This window comes from Euwallacea similis, chromosome 29 (assembly GCF_039881205.1).
Source record: "Euwallacea similis isolate ESF13 chromosome 29, ESF131.1, whole genome shotgun sequence".
NCBI lineage: Eukaryota > Metazoa > Arthropoda > Insecta > Coleoptera > Curculionidae > Euwallacea > Euwallacea similis.
The window spans coordinates 2,156,630-2,171,291 of record NC_089637.1 but is presented as its reverse complement, the minus strand read 5'-3'; the positions used below and the strand labels follow the sequence as shown (position 1 = coordinate 2,171,291).

Here is a 14,662-nt window from a genome sequence, read left to right as displayed (position 1 = left end):
TATTTGTAGGGTGCCCCGTCAGGGGGACCCTTCGCCCTTCTTCCAACAAATCGCATGAACAGCGACAACCCAAACTTAGAAAATTGTGTTGTGGGCACAGAAACAAACCACTCAGATGAACCACGCGTTCTAACTTCATCAACATCATCGAGCGACCAACACACAGAGGTGTTTTGCAGAGCTAAAAGAAATCGCCACAGCAAACTTTGCTCTCAGCTGAAAGCAAACAAAACTTGTCTGAGATGTAAAGCCCTCCTGAATGGCGTGAAGACGGCCGTGGACGACAATAATTGTACAAAGCTTCTCACAGTAGTAAACCACATCCGTACGAAGCACAACAAAAGGGGGATATCAAAGAATATCTCAAAAACGTGCCCCCCCAGCAACCCGTCACAGGATCCCGAGCTCCCCGCAACATGGCAACCTTAAGGGCGCCGAAGAATCAAGACGAGCAGGAGTTCATAACCCCATCAAAAACAATCAAATGGGAAGCCTAATCCGCAATCCCACACAAGTGGAAACGGGCAACAAGTTTAAGCCACTGGAGGAAAAAACGGCGGAGGAAATGCAGACTGAGGAGGCCGAGGACCACCCGCCTACTTCAGCCAATCAAACCCCCCCAGACTCGCAGAACCGAAGAACACCCGCCACCAACCAAAGAAAACGGGGCACCGACAAGCCCCCCCATTAGTTGTGCCTGGTAAGCTCGTCCATCACAAGGACCTTACCACCAATATAAAATTAATAGTGAAAAATAAATTCACGCTCAAATACGCCAAGCACTCAGTCATAGTCTACGTGGAGGACATTAACGACTGGACCCACCTCAAACGGAATTTCGAGCTGGCAGATCTGGAATTCCACACGTACGCCGCATCCGAGGACAGAACGCACGCTTTTGTCCTCAGAGGACTGCAAGGGGAAATCTCGCCGGAGGAGGTGAAAAGCGAGCTGACGGAGGAAAATGGTGTCCCCGTGAAAGAAGTCCCATCTAATGAAAACCGCCTTTCGCCCCCTATACCTGGTAGTGGTGAATAGCTCGTACACCCTGAAAAAGCTCCAGAATCAGGTGAAGACAATCTTCAATGTCCGCGTTAGCTGGGAGAATAGGAGAAACCAGCGGGACATCACCCAGTGCCGCAGATGTCAAATGTGGGGGCACGTTGCCAGAAACTGCCACCGCAAATTCCGATGTTCCAAATGCTCTCAGGAACATCAGATCACGGAGTGCACCGAGGAAACTGCCCTCAAATGTGCAAACTGCGGTGAACCGCACAGATCCTTCGACAAGAGCTGCCCAGTCTATCAGCACAGGATCAAAGCCTTGTCAAAGACGAAACCCACCTACAAAGAGGCCCCTCTGCCAACCAACCCTGCGTGGACCGGACGCCCACCATCTGGACGATGCCTGACCAGCCACGTCCACCCAAAAGGAACGGAACCCCCCCGAAAACGAGCTGCCGTCCCAGGACCATCCGACCCTCCAACCGAGGATTACGATGTAAATTTTCCCAACACGCTCGGCCAGAAAAGTAGGCAGACACCGAGACCATCAGAGGCGCAAAGTGCAAGCACGCAGGGTAAGTTCACTGCTCTAAAAGACAAATTTGAGGAACTAAGCACTTTGATAAATATGGACGAAATGTTGTCGGCATTAGACCATTACATATCCATCTTAAAACCCTGCAAAACATCCGAACAAAAATTTATTGCCAGTCGGCAATTTTTCACCGTCGACATTCAAAATTTCAAAATTTAATTTCAGTCACGTTCAATATTATCGAGTGGAACTGCAATGGTCTAAAATCCAAATTGGGCGAATTCATTCACTATTTGAGTACTAGAAAAATCGACGTCGCCGTGATCGTGGAAACGGGATTGCGGGACGTCGATAAAATTCGAATTAAGCATTTTCGCATAGAGCGAAGCGACAGACCCAACGCAAGAGGGGGGGGTGTTGCTATCGTCATAAGTAACCACATAAATTACAAACGACTCCCTCAATCCCCCACAAATATAGAGCACGTATCCGTCCAGTTGGAAAACGGCGGACTCTTGACCGGAATATACGTCCCTCCCAACCTAAATTTCACACCAGCCGATCTCAATGGCTTTTTCCCACCTAACCGAAGGGTGTTAGTGCTGGGAGACTTTAATGCACGTCACCGCTTGTGGAATAACAACCGCCTAAATACCAGAGGCACAGTGCTCGCGGATTTTATCTCGGACAACGCGGACTTGCATCTGATGTACCCCAGCACACCCACGCACTTCCCGCCCAACGGAATGTCACCCACCACAATAGATCTGGGAATCAGCAGAGGCCTAAACGATTTGCCCGATCTCACCACTGACAACGCTCTCAACTCAGATCATCTCCCAGTACACGTTTCTTGGAACGAGCTCAGGGTAAAACCGGGTGGTACAAAATATTCCTATAAAGATTTCGATTGGAACCTTTATAGGGCCAATATTTCTAACAAATGTATAATTTCAAATCAAATAGAGACCCCCGAAGCTTTGGAGCAAGAAATTCGGAATCTGACGGAGATGATCCAGAGTCAGCAAAGGTCATTGGCCAAAAAAGTACCGGATAGGCCTCCGCCAGATAACTTACCCCCCCAGATCATCGATTTGATAAAATTTAAAAACAAAGTCCGGAAAAGGTGGCAAACTTTTAGACGGGAAGCGGACCGATTGCGGTTCAATGCCCTTACGGTAACCATCAAACGAAAAATAAGCATCCACAAAAATGAATGCTGGTCGAGGACTCTTCAGGATCTGAGTACTCAGGACAATTCCCTGTGGAAAATTGCGAGAAACCTACGTAGAAACTACGGAAAACTCCCCACCATCCGGCACAACGGGGAGGAATCCGTTTCAGATGCGGAGAAGGCCGAGATATTTGCCAGTTTTCTCAGTACGGTACACACAGAAACCCCGAACGTCAATCAGGAACAGATTGCAATTGACGAGGCCGCCCGTAGATTCATTGAGAGGACCTATCCCATCTCCCCACAGGTTCACCGACAAATCCTATGTACCCCTTTGGAAATCCGGAAATGCTTGCGTCGGCTCCCGAACAATAAGGCTCCGGGACCGGACGGCATAACATATCCTCTCCTCAAGAATTTACCAAGGAAAGCCATCGTCCAAATCACCTACATAGTCAATGCCGTCATCAAACTGCAATACTTTCCACAAGCCTGGAAACGGGCCGTAATAATCCTCATTCCAAAACCTGGAAAAGACCTATCCCTACCCTCGTCTTACCGTCCCATATCTCTCCTGAATACCTTGGCAAAACTAACCGAAAAGGTAATTTTGACAAGGCTAAACAAGATCGTGACCCACAGAGACGTCCTCCCCGCCGAACAATTTGGTTTTAGACCAGGCCACAACACGACCCTCCTTGCGGCGAAAGTGGTCAACGACATCTTTACCGCATACAACCACCAAATGAACACGGCGATGCTCTTTCTGGACATGGAAAGAGCTTTCGACACCGTGTGGCACTCAGGCCTCATCCACAAACTCGCCACAGTTCTCAACTTCCCCCCTCATTTCGTTTCCCTCATTTCCTCCTACATAACCGGACGTTCCTTCAACGTCAAAATCGAACAATCTCTCTCCCGCTCTTACCCACTAGCAGCGGGTGTCCCGCAGGGGACAGTGATGTCCCCATTACTGTACTCCCTGTATATCTCGGACGTACCCAAATTCCCCACCACCAAACTAGCCCTCTACGCAGACGACACCGTCATGTATAATCACAGCTTTTATGCCCAAGGGGCGAAGCAGCGACTGGCACATCACCTCAGCCTCCTCCTTCCGTACTTCCACAAATGGAAACTGAAAGTCAACCCGACAAAGACCGAATTGGTGGTTTTCACCCAGAAAATCACCAATCATCGGATCATGAATCCTTTGCTGGTGAACGGAACCCCGATCCAACAACAAAGAACCGCGAAATATCTCGGAATTGTGCTCGACGAACGGCTGTCCTTCAGGGACCACGTCACGCATGCCATACAGAAGACCTTCGCAGGCCAGCAGAAGCTGTACCCGCTCATTAGTCCGAAATCGGTAATGAGCCCGGCCAACAAACTTCTCATCTACAAAGCGATCATAAGACCGACGATGCTCTATGGCGCACCCGTGTGGTGTGCAATATCTGACAAACAAAGGAAGAGACTACAGATATTCCAAAACCGAATTCTGAGAGGAGTTTTGTCAGCCGGCAGATACACCCGCATACGTGACTTGCACGAGATGACCGGGATCGAGCACGTTTCCGAATACATCGACAGGACCTCCGACAAATTTTACAGATACCAAGCCTCTGGTTCCCCCCTGACGAGGGATCTAACCCGACTCCGATTCGATCCAGATAACCGCGTTAAGCACGGACCGGCGTACAAGCGCCTTCCCATATTCTTCGAGCCATGGAGGCCTCCTTGACTGGCATCAACACCATCCTATCTTACCCCATCTCGGGAACTCTTCCTCAAACTGCCGCAAAGGCCCCCTCCCCCCTCTCGAACGCGCTGATCCTACGCTAAAGGATCCACCGGAAAAGCTTGATAAGAACTCTGTAAGTCTGCTTCAGAGATCTCGAAAGACTTCCGAAATTTCTCGAATGCCACATAGTAAATGAAGCCACCCTTTAAACTGGTTTTTTCAACTGTTTTTCCAGTATATCACCTAATCCAACAACATTACGTCACGCATCAAACAGCCTACCGCAAAACTCTTTCACACACAAGTGTACGTCTTAGTTTCGCAAATGTTCACATAAGAGCTGAGAGCCCAGGTGGTGAACTACCCAGTGTACTCCCTTAAGACACTCTCTGATGGCGACTGGACATAACACCGTCCACCGTGCTCTGCGCACGGTCTGTCACGCGCCACTTTGCATGTCCGACATGTTGGGTGCGAACACTCCCAATTCGTGTATATACTTTATATATACTTAGCTATTAAGGTGTAATGTATGTATTGAAAATTTGTAAATAAAATTGTTTTGAGTTGAGTTGAGGTTCCCGTCCGATCACCGAAGTCAAGCGACGTCGGGCGTGGTTAGTACCTGGATGGGTGACCGCCTGGGAACACCACGTGCAGTTGTGTTCTTTTTTCTTCCTTTTTTTAATACACTTTTGTTAATTTCTCCTTTTCATTCCCGAATACAACAAAATTCTACAAGCAACTGCCATACCACGCTGGTCTACCGGTTCCCGTCCGATCACCGAAGTCAAGCAACGTCGGGCGTGGTTAGTACCTGGATGGGTGACCGCCTGGGAACACCACGTGCAGTTGTGTTCTTTTTTCTTCCTTTTTTTTAATACACTTTTGTTAATTTCTCCTTTTCATTCCCGAATACAACAAAATTCTACACGCAACTGCCATACCACGCTGGTCTACCGGTTCCCGTCCGATCACCGAAGTCAAGCGACGTCGGGCGTGGTTAGTACCTGGATGGGTGACCGCCTGGGAACACCACGTGCAGTTGTGTTCTTTTTTCTTCCTTTTTTTTAATGCACTTTTGTTCATTTCTCCTTTTCATTCCCGAATACCACAAAATTTAACACGCAACTGCCATACCACGTTGGTCTACCGGTTCCCGTCCAGTCTTCAGTTTGCTTTCCTAGAGAACGGGCGTGTCCCAAAACTCGACGAAATCAAAACACCGCAAATCCAGATAAAAACTCACGGCGGTAAAACAAAGCGGCGGCATCAAAGAGGCCGACAAAGAGCGGCACTACTGTGTGTTGTGAGTAAGTTTACACCAGTGCATTTGTAGGGTGCCCCGTCAGGGGGACCCTTCGCCCTTCTTCCAACAAATCGCATGAACAGCGACAACCCAAACTTAGAAAATTGTGTTGTGGGCACAGAAACAAACCACTCAGATGAACCACGCGTTCTAACTTCATCAACATCATCGAGCGACCAACACACAGAGGTGTTTTGCAGAGCTAAAAGAAATCGCCACAGCAAACTTTGCTCTCAGCTGAAAGCAAACAAAACTTGTCTGAGATGTAAAGCCCTCCTGAATGGCGTGAAGACGGCCGTGGACGACAATAATTGTACAAAGCTTCTCACAGTAGTAAACCACATCCGTACGAAGCACAACAAAAGGGGGATATCAAAGAATATCTCAAAAACGTGCCCCCCCAGCAACCCGTCACAGGATCCCGAGCTCCCCCGCAACATGGCAACCTTAAGGGCGCCGAAGAATCAAGACGAGCAGGAGTTCATAACCCCATCAAAAACAATCAAATGGGGAAGCCTAATCCGCAATCCCACACAAGTGGAAACGGGCAACAAGTTTAAGCCACTGGAGGAAAAAACGGCGGAGGAAATGCAGACTGAGGAGGCCGAGGACCACCCGCCTACTTCAGCCAATCAAACCCCCCCAGACTCGCAGAACCGAAGAACACCCGCCACCAACCAAAGAAAACGGGGCACCGACAAGCCCCCCCCATTAGTTGTGCCTGGTAAGCTCGTCCATCACAAGGACCTTACCACCAATATAAAATTAATAGTGAAAAATAAATTCACGCTCAAATACGCCAAGCACTCAGTCATAGTCTACGTGGAGGACATTAACGACTGGACCCACCTCAAACGGAATTTCGAGCTGGCAGATCTGGAATTCCACACGTACGCCGCATCCGAGGACAGAACGCACGCTTTTGTCCTCAGAGGACTGCAAGGGGAAATCTCGCCGGAGGAGGTGAAAAGCGAGCTGACGGAGGAAAATGGTGTCCCCGTGAAAGAAGTCCATCTAATGAAAACCGCCTTTCGCCCCCTATACCTGGTAGTGGTGAATAGCTCGTACACCCTGAAAAAGCTCCAGAATCAGGTGAAGACAATCTTCAATGTCCGCGTTAGCTGGGAGAATAGGAGAAACCAGCGGGACATCACCCAGTGCCGCAGATGTCAAATGTGGGGGCACGTTGCCAGAAACTGCCACCGCAAATTCCGATGTTCCAAATGCTCTCAGGAACATCAGATCACGGAGTGCACCGAGGAAACTGCCCTCAAATGTGCAAACTGCGGTGAACCGCACAGATCCTTCGACAAGAGCTGCCCAGTCTATCAGCACAGGATCAAAGCCTTGTCAAAGACGAAACCCACCTACAAAGAGGCCCCTCTGCCAACCAACCCTGCGTGGACCGGACGCCCACCATCTGGACGATGCCTGACCAGCCACGTCCACCCAAAAGGAACGGAACCCCCCCGAAAACGAGCTGCCGTCCCAGGACCATCCGACCCTCCAACCGAGGATTACGATGTAAATTTTCCCAACACGCTCGGCCAGAAAAGTAGGCAGACACCGAGACCATCAGAGGCGCAAAGTGCAAGCACGCAGGGTAAGTTCACTGCTCTAAAAGACAAATTTGAGGAACTAAGCACTTTGATAAATATGGACGAAATGTTGTCGGCATTAGACCATTACATATCCATCTTAAAACCCTGCAAAACATCCGAACAAAAATTTATTGCCAGTCGGCAATTTTTCACCGTCGACATTCAAAATTTCAAAATTTAATTTCAGTCACGTTCAATATTATCGAGTGGAACTGCAATGGTCTAAAATCCAAATTGGGCGAATTCATTCACTATTTGAGTACTAGAAAAATCGACGTCGCCGTGATCGTGGAAACGGGATTGCGGGACGTCGATAAAATTCGAATTAAGCATTTTCGCATAGAGCGAAGCGACAGACCCAACGCAAGAGGGGGGGGTGTTGCTATCGTCATAAGTAACCACATAAATTACAAACGACTCCCTCAATCCCCCACAAATATAGAGCACGTATCCGTCCAGTTGGAAAACGGCGGACTCTTGACCGGAATATACGTCCCTCCCAACCTAAATTTCACACCAGCCGATCTCAATGGCTTTTTCCCACCTAACCGAAGGGTGTTAGTGCTGGGAGACTTTAATGCACGTCACCGCTTGTGGAATAACAACCGCCTAAATACCAGAGGCACAGTGCTCGCGGATTTTATCTCGGACAACGCGGACTTGCATCTGATGTACCCCAGCACACCCACGCACTTCCCGCCCAACGGAATGTCACCCACCACAATAGATCTGGGAATCAGCAGAGGCCTAAACGATTTGCCCGATCTCACCACTGACAACGCTCTCAACTCAGATCATCTCCCAGTACACGTTTCTTGGAACGAGCTCAGGGTAAAACCGGGTGGTACAAAATATTCCTATAAAGATTTCGATTGGAACCTTTATAGGGCCAATATTTCTAACAAATGTATAATTTCAAATCAAATAGAGACCCCCGAAGCTTTGGAGCAAGAAATTCGGAATCTGACGGAGATGATCCAGAGTCAGCAAAGGTCATTGGCCAAAAAAGTACCGGATAGGCCTCCGCCAGATAACTTACCCCCCCAGATCATCGATTTGATAAAATTTAAAAACAAAGTCCGGAAAAGGTGGCAAACTTTTAGACGGGAAGCGGACCGATTGCGGTTCAATGCCCTTACGGTAACCATCAAACGAAAAATAAGCATCCACAAAAATGAATGCTGGTCGAGGACTCTTCAGGATCTGAGTACTCAGGACAATTCCCTGTGGAAAATTGCGAGAAACCTACGTAGAAACTACGGAAAACTCCCCACCATCCGGCACAACGGGGAGGAATCCGTTTCAGATGCGGAGAAGGCCGAGATATTTGCCAGTTTTCTCAGTACGGTACACACAGAAACCCCGAACGTCAATCAGGAACAGATTGCAATTGACGAGGCCGCCCGTAGATTCATTGAGAGGACCTATCCCATCTCCCCACAGGTTCACCGACAAATCCTATGTACCCCTTTGGAAATCCGGAAATGCTTGCGTCGGCTCCCGAACAATAAGGCTCCGGGACCGGACGGCATAACATATCCTCTCCTCAAGAATTTACCAAGGAAAGCCATCGTCCAAATCACCTACATAGTCAATGCCGTCATCAAACTGCAATACTTTCCACAAGCCTGGAAACGGGCCGTAATAATCCTCATTCCAAAACCTGGAAAAGACCTATCCCTACCCTCGTCTTACCGTCCCATATCTCTCCTGAATACCTTGGCAAAACTAACCGAAAAGGTAATTTTGACAAGGCTAAACAAGATCGTGACCCACAGAGACGTCCTCCCCGCCGAACAATTTGGTTTTAGACCAGGCCACAACACGACCCTCCTTGCGGCGAAAGTGGTCAACGACATCTTTACCGCATACAACCACCAAATGAACACGGCGATGCTCTTTCTGGACATGGAAAGAGCTTTCGACACCGTGTGGCACTCAGGCCTCATCCACAAACTCGCCACAGTTCTCAACTTCCCCCCTCATTTCGTTTCCCTCATTTCCTCCTACATAACCGGACGTTCCTTCAACGTCAAAATCGAACAATCTCTCTCCCGCTCTTACCCACTAGCAGCGGGTGTCCCGCAGGGGACAGTGATGTCCCCATTACTGTACTCCCTGTATATCTCGGACGTACCCAAATTCCCCACCACCAAACTAGCCCTCTACGCAGACGACACCGTCATGTATAATCACAGCTTTTATGCCCAAGGGGCGAAGCAGCGACTGGCACATCACCTCAGCCTCCTCCTTCCGTACTTCCACAAATGGAAACTGAAAGTCAACCCGACAAAGACCGAATTGGTGGTTTTCACCCAGAAAATCACCAATCATCGGATCATGAATCCTTTGCTGGTGAACGGAACCCCGATCCAACAACAAAGAACCGCGAAATATCTCGGAATTGTGCTCGACGAACGGCTGTCCTTCAGGGACCACGTCACGCATGCCATACAGAAGACCTTCGCAGGCCAGCAGAAGCTGTACCCGCTCATTAGTCCGAAATCGGTAATGAGCCCGGCCAACAAACTTCTCATCTACAAAGCGATCATAAGACCGACGATGCTCTATGGCGCACCCGTGTGGTGTGCAATATCTGACAAACAAAGGAAGAGACTACAGATATTCCAAAACCGAATTCTGAGAGGAGTTTTGTCAGCCGGCAGATACACCCGCATACGTGACTTGCACGAGATGACCGGGATCGAGCACGTTTCCGAATACATCGACAGGACCTCCGACAAATTTTACAGATACCAAGCCTCTGGTTCCCCCCTGACGAGGGATCTAACCCGACTCCGATTCGATCCAGATAACCGCGTTAGGCACGGACCGGCGTACAAGCGCCTTCCCATATTCTTCGAGCCATGGAGGCCTCCTTGACTGGCATCAACACCATCCTATCTTACCCCATCTCGGGAACTCTTCCTCAAACTGCCGCAAAGGCCCCCTCCCCCCTCTCGAACGCGCTGATCCTACGCTAAAGGATCCACCGGAAAAGCTTGATAAGAACTCTGTAAGTCTGCTTCAGAGATCTCGAAAGACTTCCGAAATTTCTCGAATGCCACATAGTAAATGAAGCCACCCTTTAAACTGGTTTTTTCAACTGTTTTTCCAGTATATCACCTAATCCAACAACATTACGTCACGCATCAAACAGCCTACCGCAAAACTCTTTCACACACAAGTGTACGTCTTAGTTTCGCAAATGTTCACATAAGAGCTGAGAGCCCAGGTGGTGAACTACCCAGTGTACTCCCTTAAGACACTCTCTGATGGCGACTGGACATAACACCGTCCACCGTGCTCTGCGCACGGTCTGTCACGCGCCACTTTGCATGTCCGACATGTTGGGTGCGAACACTCCCAATTCGTGTATATACTTTATATATACTTAGCTATTAAGGTGTAATGTATGCATTGAAAATTTGTAAATAAAATTGTTTTGAGTTTGAGTGAGGTTCCCGTCCGATCACCGAAGTCAAGCGACGTCGGGCGTGGTTAGTACCTGGATGGGTGACCGCCTGGGAACACCACGTGCAGTTGTGTTCTTTTTTCTTCCTTTTTTTTAATACACTTTTGTTAATTTCTCCTTTTCATTCCCGAATACAACAAAATTTTACACGCAACTGCCATACCACGTTGGTCTACCGGTTCCCGTCCCCAGTCTCTGCCCAGCATTCGTTGGGTATAGTCAAAATTTTTCAAATTCCAAAGACAGTACCAAAGTTTGAGAATACGGTGTGCCAATTTTGGTCTCGTTTCTTATCTCTCCGTATAAAACTTACTTCGTGAGTGCGTTTACACCAGCGTTCTATAGGGAACCCCGTAAAGGGGACCCCTAGCCCCCCATCCAATAGAGTGCATGGACAGTGAAGCCTCAGACAACGAAAGTAGTGTTTTGAACACTGAAGAACACCACTCAGATGGATCGTACGAATCGATCCTAGCAATAGCGACGAGCGATCCAACGACGGATGTATTTTCCGGACTGACCAGCGAGGCCAAAATCAAATGCCATAGTAAGCTCTGCTCCCTGCTAGAATTCAACAATACTTGTCTAAGGTGCAGGGACCTCTTGAACAAGGTAAGAAAGGCCCTTGACGACAACAGGTCCCTAAAGCTCCGCACGGTAGTGAACCATATCCGTGCGGAACACTCAAAAAAGAGGAAACCAAGCAGCTTCCTCGAAAACAAGAACAAAAAAACTCTAGTGGCAGCGAACATCCCCAGCCGCTCCTCTTGGAATCCAGACCCTCTCAGCGACATGGAGAGCTCAAGGGAGCGGATCTCCGAGAGCACGAGCTCTGCACCGCTCCAGATAAAGGATCAAAACGACACGGTTCCCCAAACAAGCGCCAACCTGGATGAATTCAAAACTCCAATGAAAACCATCAAATGGGAAAACGTAATCCGCAATCCCACGAAAATCCAAACGACCAATCGCTATAAACCTCTGGCAGAGAAGGAGGCAGCAGAGGACGAACGTACAGAAGAGCTTGAGGACGCCTCGGTCCCCTCGACCAGAGAGCAAATCCATAACAAAGCGTCTGGCACTATCCGGACAAAGAAAGGCATCGACAAACCCCCGCCATTAGTGGTTCCGGGTAAACTCACCCACCACAAAGATTTGACCACCAACATTAAACTCATAGTAAAAAAGAAATTCACCCTGAAATATGCCAAGAACTCTGTTATAGTCTACGTGGAAGACATCACCGACTGGACAAATCTAAAACGGAATTTCGAGTTGGGAAACTTGGAATTCCACACTTACGCCACGTCCCAAGAAAAAACGCACGCCTTTGTCCTCAGAGGATTGCAGGGAGACATCCCCCCTGAAGAAGTTAAAAATGAGCTGATTGAGGAAAACGGCATCCCAGTCAAAGAAGTCCACCTCATGAAAACAATGTTTCGTCCTTTGTACTTGGTGGTGATGGACAGCTCTTATACCCTCAGTAAGTTGCAAAACCAAGTAAAAACTGTCTCCAACGTCCGCATTAGTTGGGAAAACAGGCGGAACCAACGTGACATTACGCAATGCCGCAGGTGCCAGATGTGGGGACACGTTGCTAGGAATTGCCGACGGAAATTTCGCTGCTCCAAATGCGCTCAGGAGCACGAAATTACGCAATGTAATGAGGAAGCCACTACCAAGTGCGCAAATTGCGGTGATTCACATAGGTCCTTTGACAGGAGCTGTCCAGTATATCAGTTCAGAATCAACGCACTGTCAAGGGACAAAACCTCGAAGTACAAGGATGCCCCATTGCCCGCCAATCCAGCTTGGACCGGACATCCGCCACCCACACAACACCTGATAAGTGAGCCTCAAACCACAAGAGCCGAACGTGCCTGAAAGCGACCAACGACCCCAGGACCACCTAATCTTCGAACCGAAGACTACGAGGTAAACTTCCCCGACGTCCTCGGACGGAAAAATAAACATACTCCAAAACCATCAGAGGTGCACAGCGTAGGTATGAGCGACAAATTCACTGCATTGAAGGATAAATTTGCGGAGCTGAACGCACTGATAAATATGGACGAAATGTTGTTGGCTTTAGACCACTACATCTCGATGCTAAAAAACTGCAAAACACCTGAGCAAAAATTTATCGCAAGTCGGCAATTTTTCACTGCTGACTTGCAGAATTTTAGAATCTAAGTTCCACTACATTCAATATTATTGAGTGGAATTGCAACGGACTGAAAGCCAAATTAGGCGAATTTATTCATTACCTAAGTACTAAAAAAGTCGATGTCGCTGTGATTTTGGAAACAAGATTACGAGACGTCGACAAAATACGCATTAAACATTTTTCTATAGAGCGAAGTGATAGACAAAATGCAAGAGGGGGCGGTGTGGCCATCGTCATAAGCAACCGCATCAACTATAAGCGGCTTCCTCAATTCCCCACGAGCATTGAGCACGTGTGCATCTGTGTAGAAAATGGCATATTCCTAATAGGAGCATACGCCCCCCCAACTCGTAACTTCACACATGCTGACCTCAACGTCTTCTTCCCTCCCAGCCGTGGGGTGTTGGTACTGGGAGATTTTAACGCGCGTCACCGCTTATGGAATAACAGGAGGTTAAACACAAGAGGCACAGTGCTTGCTGACTATATTTCGAACAGCGTGGACGTGCATTTATTGTATCCTGACACACCCACTCACTTTCCGTCTAACGGAATGTCACCTACTACAATAGATCTGGGATTAAGCAGAGACCTTAATGGTCTGTCAGAACTCACCACAGACAACGCTCTTAATTCAGATCATCTTCCAGTACAAGTCTCCTGGAACGAGCTCAGGGCACCACCAGGTGGCACAAAATATTCCTATAGAGATTTCGAGTGGAATCTCTATAGACTCAACATATCAAAAAACTGTGTTGTCACAAATCAAATAGAGACCCCTGAAGACTTGGATCGGGAGATTCGGAAGCTGACGAATATAATTCAGACCCAGCAAAGAGCGTTGGCTACAAAAGTACCAGATAGGCCTCCGCCCGATAACCTGCCTACCCAGATCATTGACTTGATAAAGTTCAAAAACAAGGTCCGAAAAAGGTGGCAAACATTTAGACGGGAGGTGGACCGACTGCGTTTCAACGCCCTTACGACTACCATCAAACAAAAAATAATTATTCACAGAAACGAATGCTGGTCGAGAATCCTGCACGATGCTGGTGCTCGAGATAAGTCCCTCTGGAAGATCGCTCGTAACCTTCGTAGAAGCTACCAGAAATTACCTACTATCCGCCAGAACGGCGAAGATTTTGTTTCGGATGTGGAGAAGGCTGGGGTGTTTGCCAATTTTTTTAGCACAGTTCATGCTGAAACTCCGAACGTCAGTCGGGAACAGGTTGTGATTGCCGAAATCGCCCGAAAATTCACTGAAAGGACCTATCCCATCCTATCACACATTTACCAGTCCATCCTCTGTACCCCTTCCGAAGTTCGTAAATGCCTCCGTCGATTTCCGAACAATAAGGCCCCGGGACCGGACGGTATTACATATCCCTTCCTCAAAAATTTGCCCAAAAAAGCCATACTTCTAATCACCTATATAACTAATGCCATCCTCAAACTGCAGTACTACCCGAAGGACTGGAAACCGGCTGCAATAATCCTCATCCCCAAACCCGGAAAGGACCTTTCCCTACTTTCATCATATCGCCCGATATCCCTCCTGAACACCTTGTCAAAGTTAACTGAAAAGCTGATTTTGACAAGGCTGAACGGGATCGTCGTTCGGAAAGATCTCCTCCCCCCCGAACAATTCG

General features: G+C 48.3%; 1 non-coding gene and 1 pseudogene across 1 annotated transcript; both read left to right on the top strand.

Moving 5' to 3' along the window:
- Positions 1-5,201: 5,201 nt before the first annotated feature.
- Positions 5,202-5,319, top strand: LOC136417723 (5S ribosomal RNA; annotated as a pseudogene).
- A 75-nt stretch (positions 5,320-5,394) lies between these two features.
- Positions 5,395-5,512, top strand: LOC136417717 (5S ribosomal RNA). The gene has a single exon (XR_010752841.1). It is a non-coding gene; the product is annotated as a 5S ribosomal RNA (ribosomal RNA).
- Positions 5,513-14,662: the final 9,150 nt, after the last annotated feature.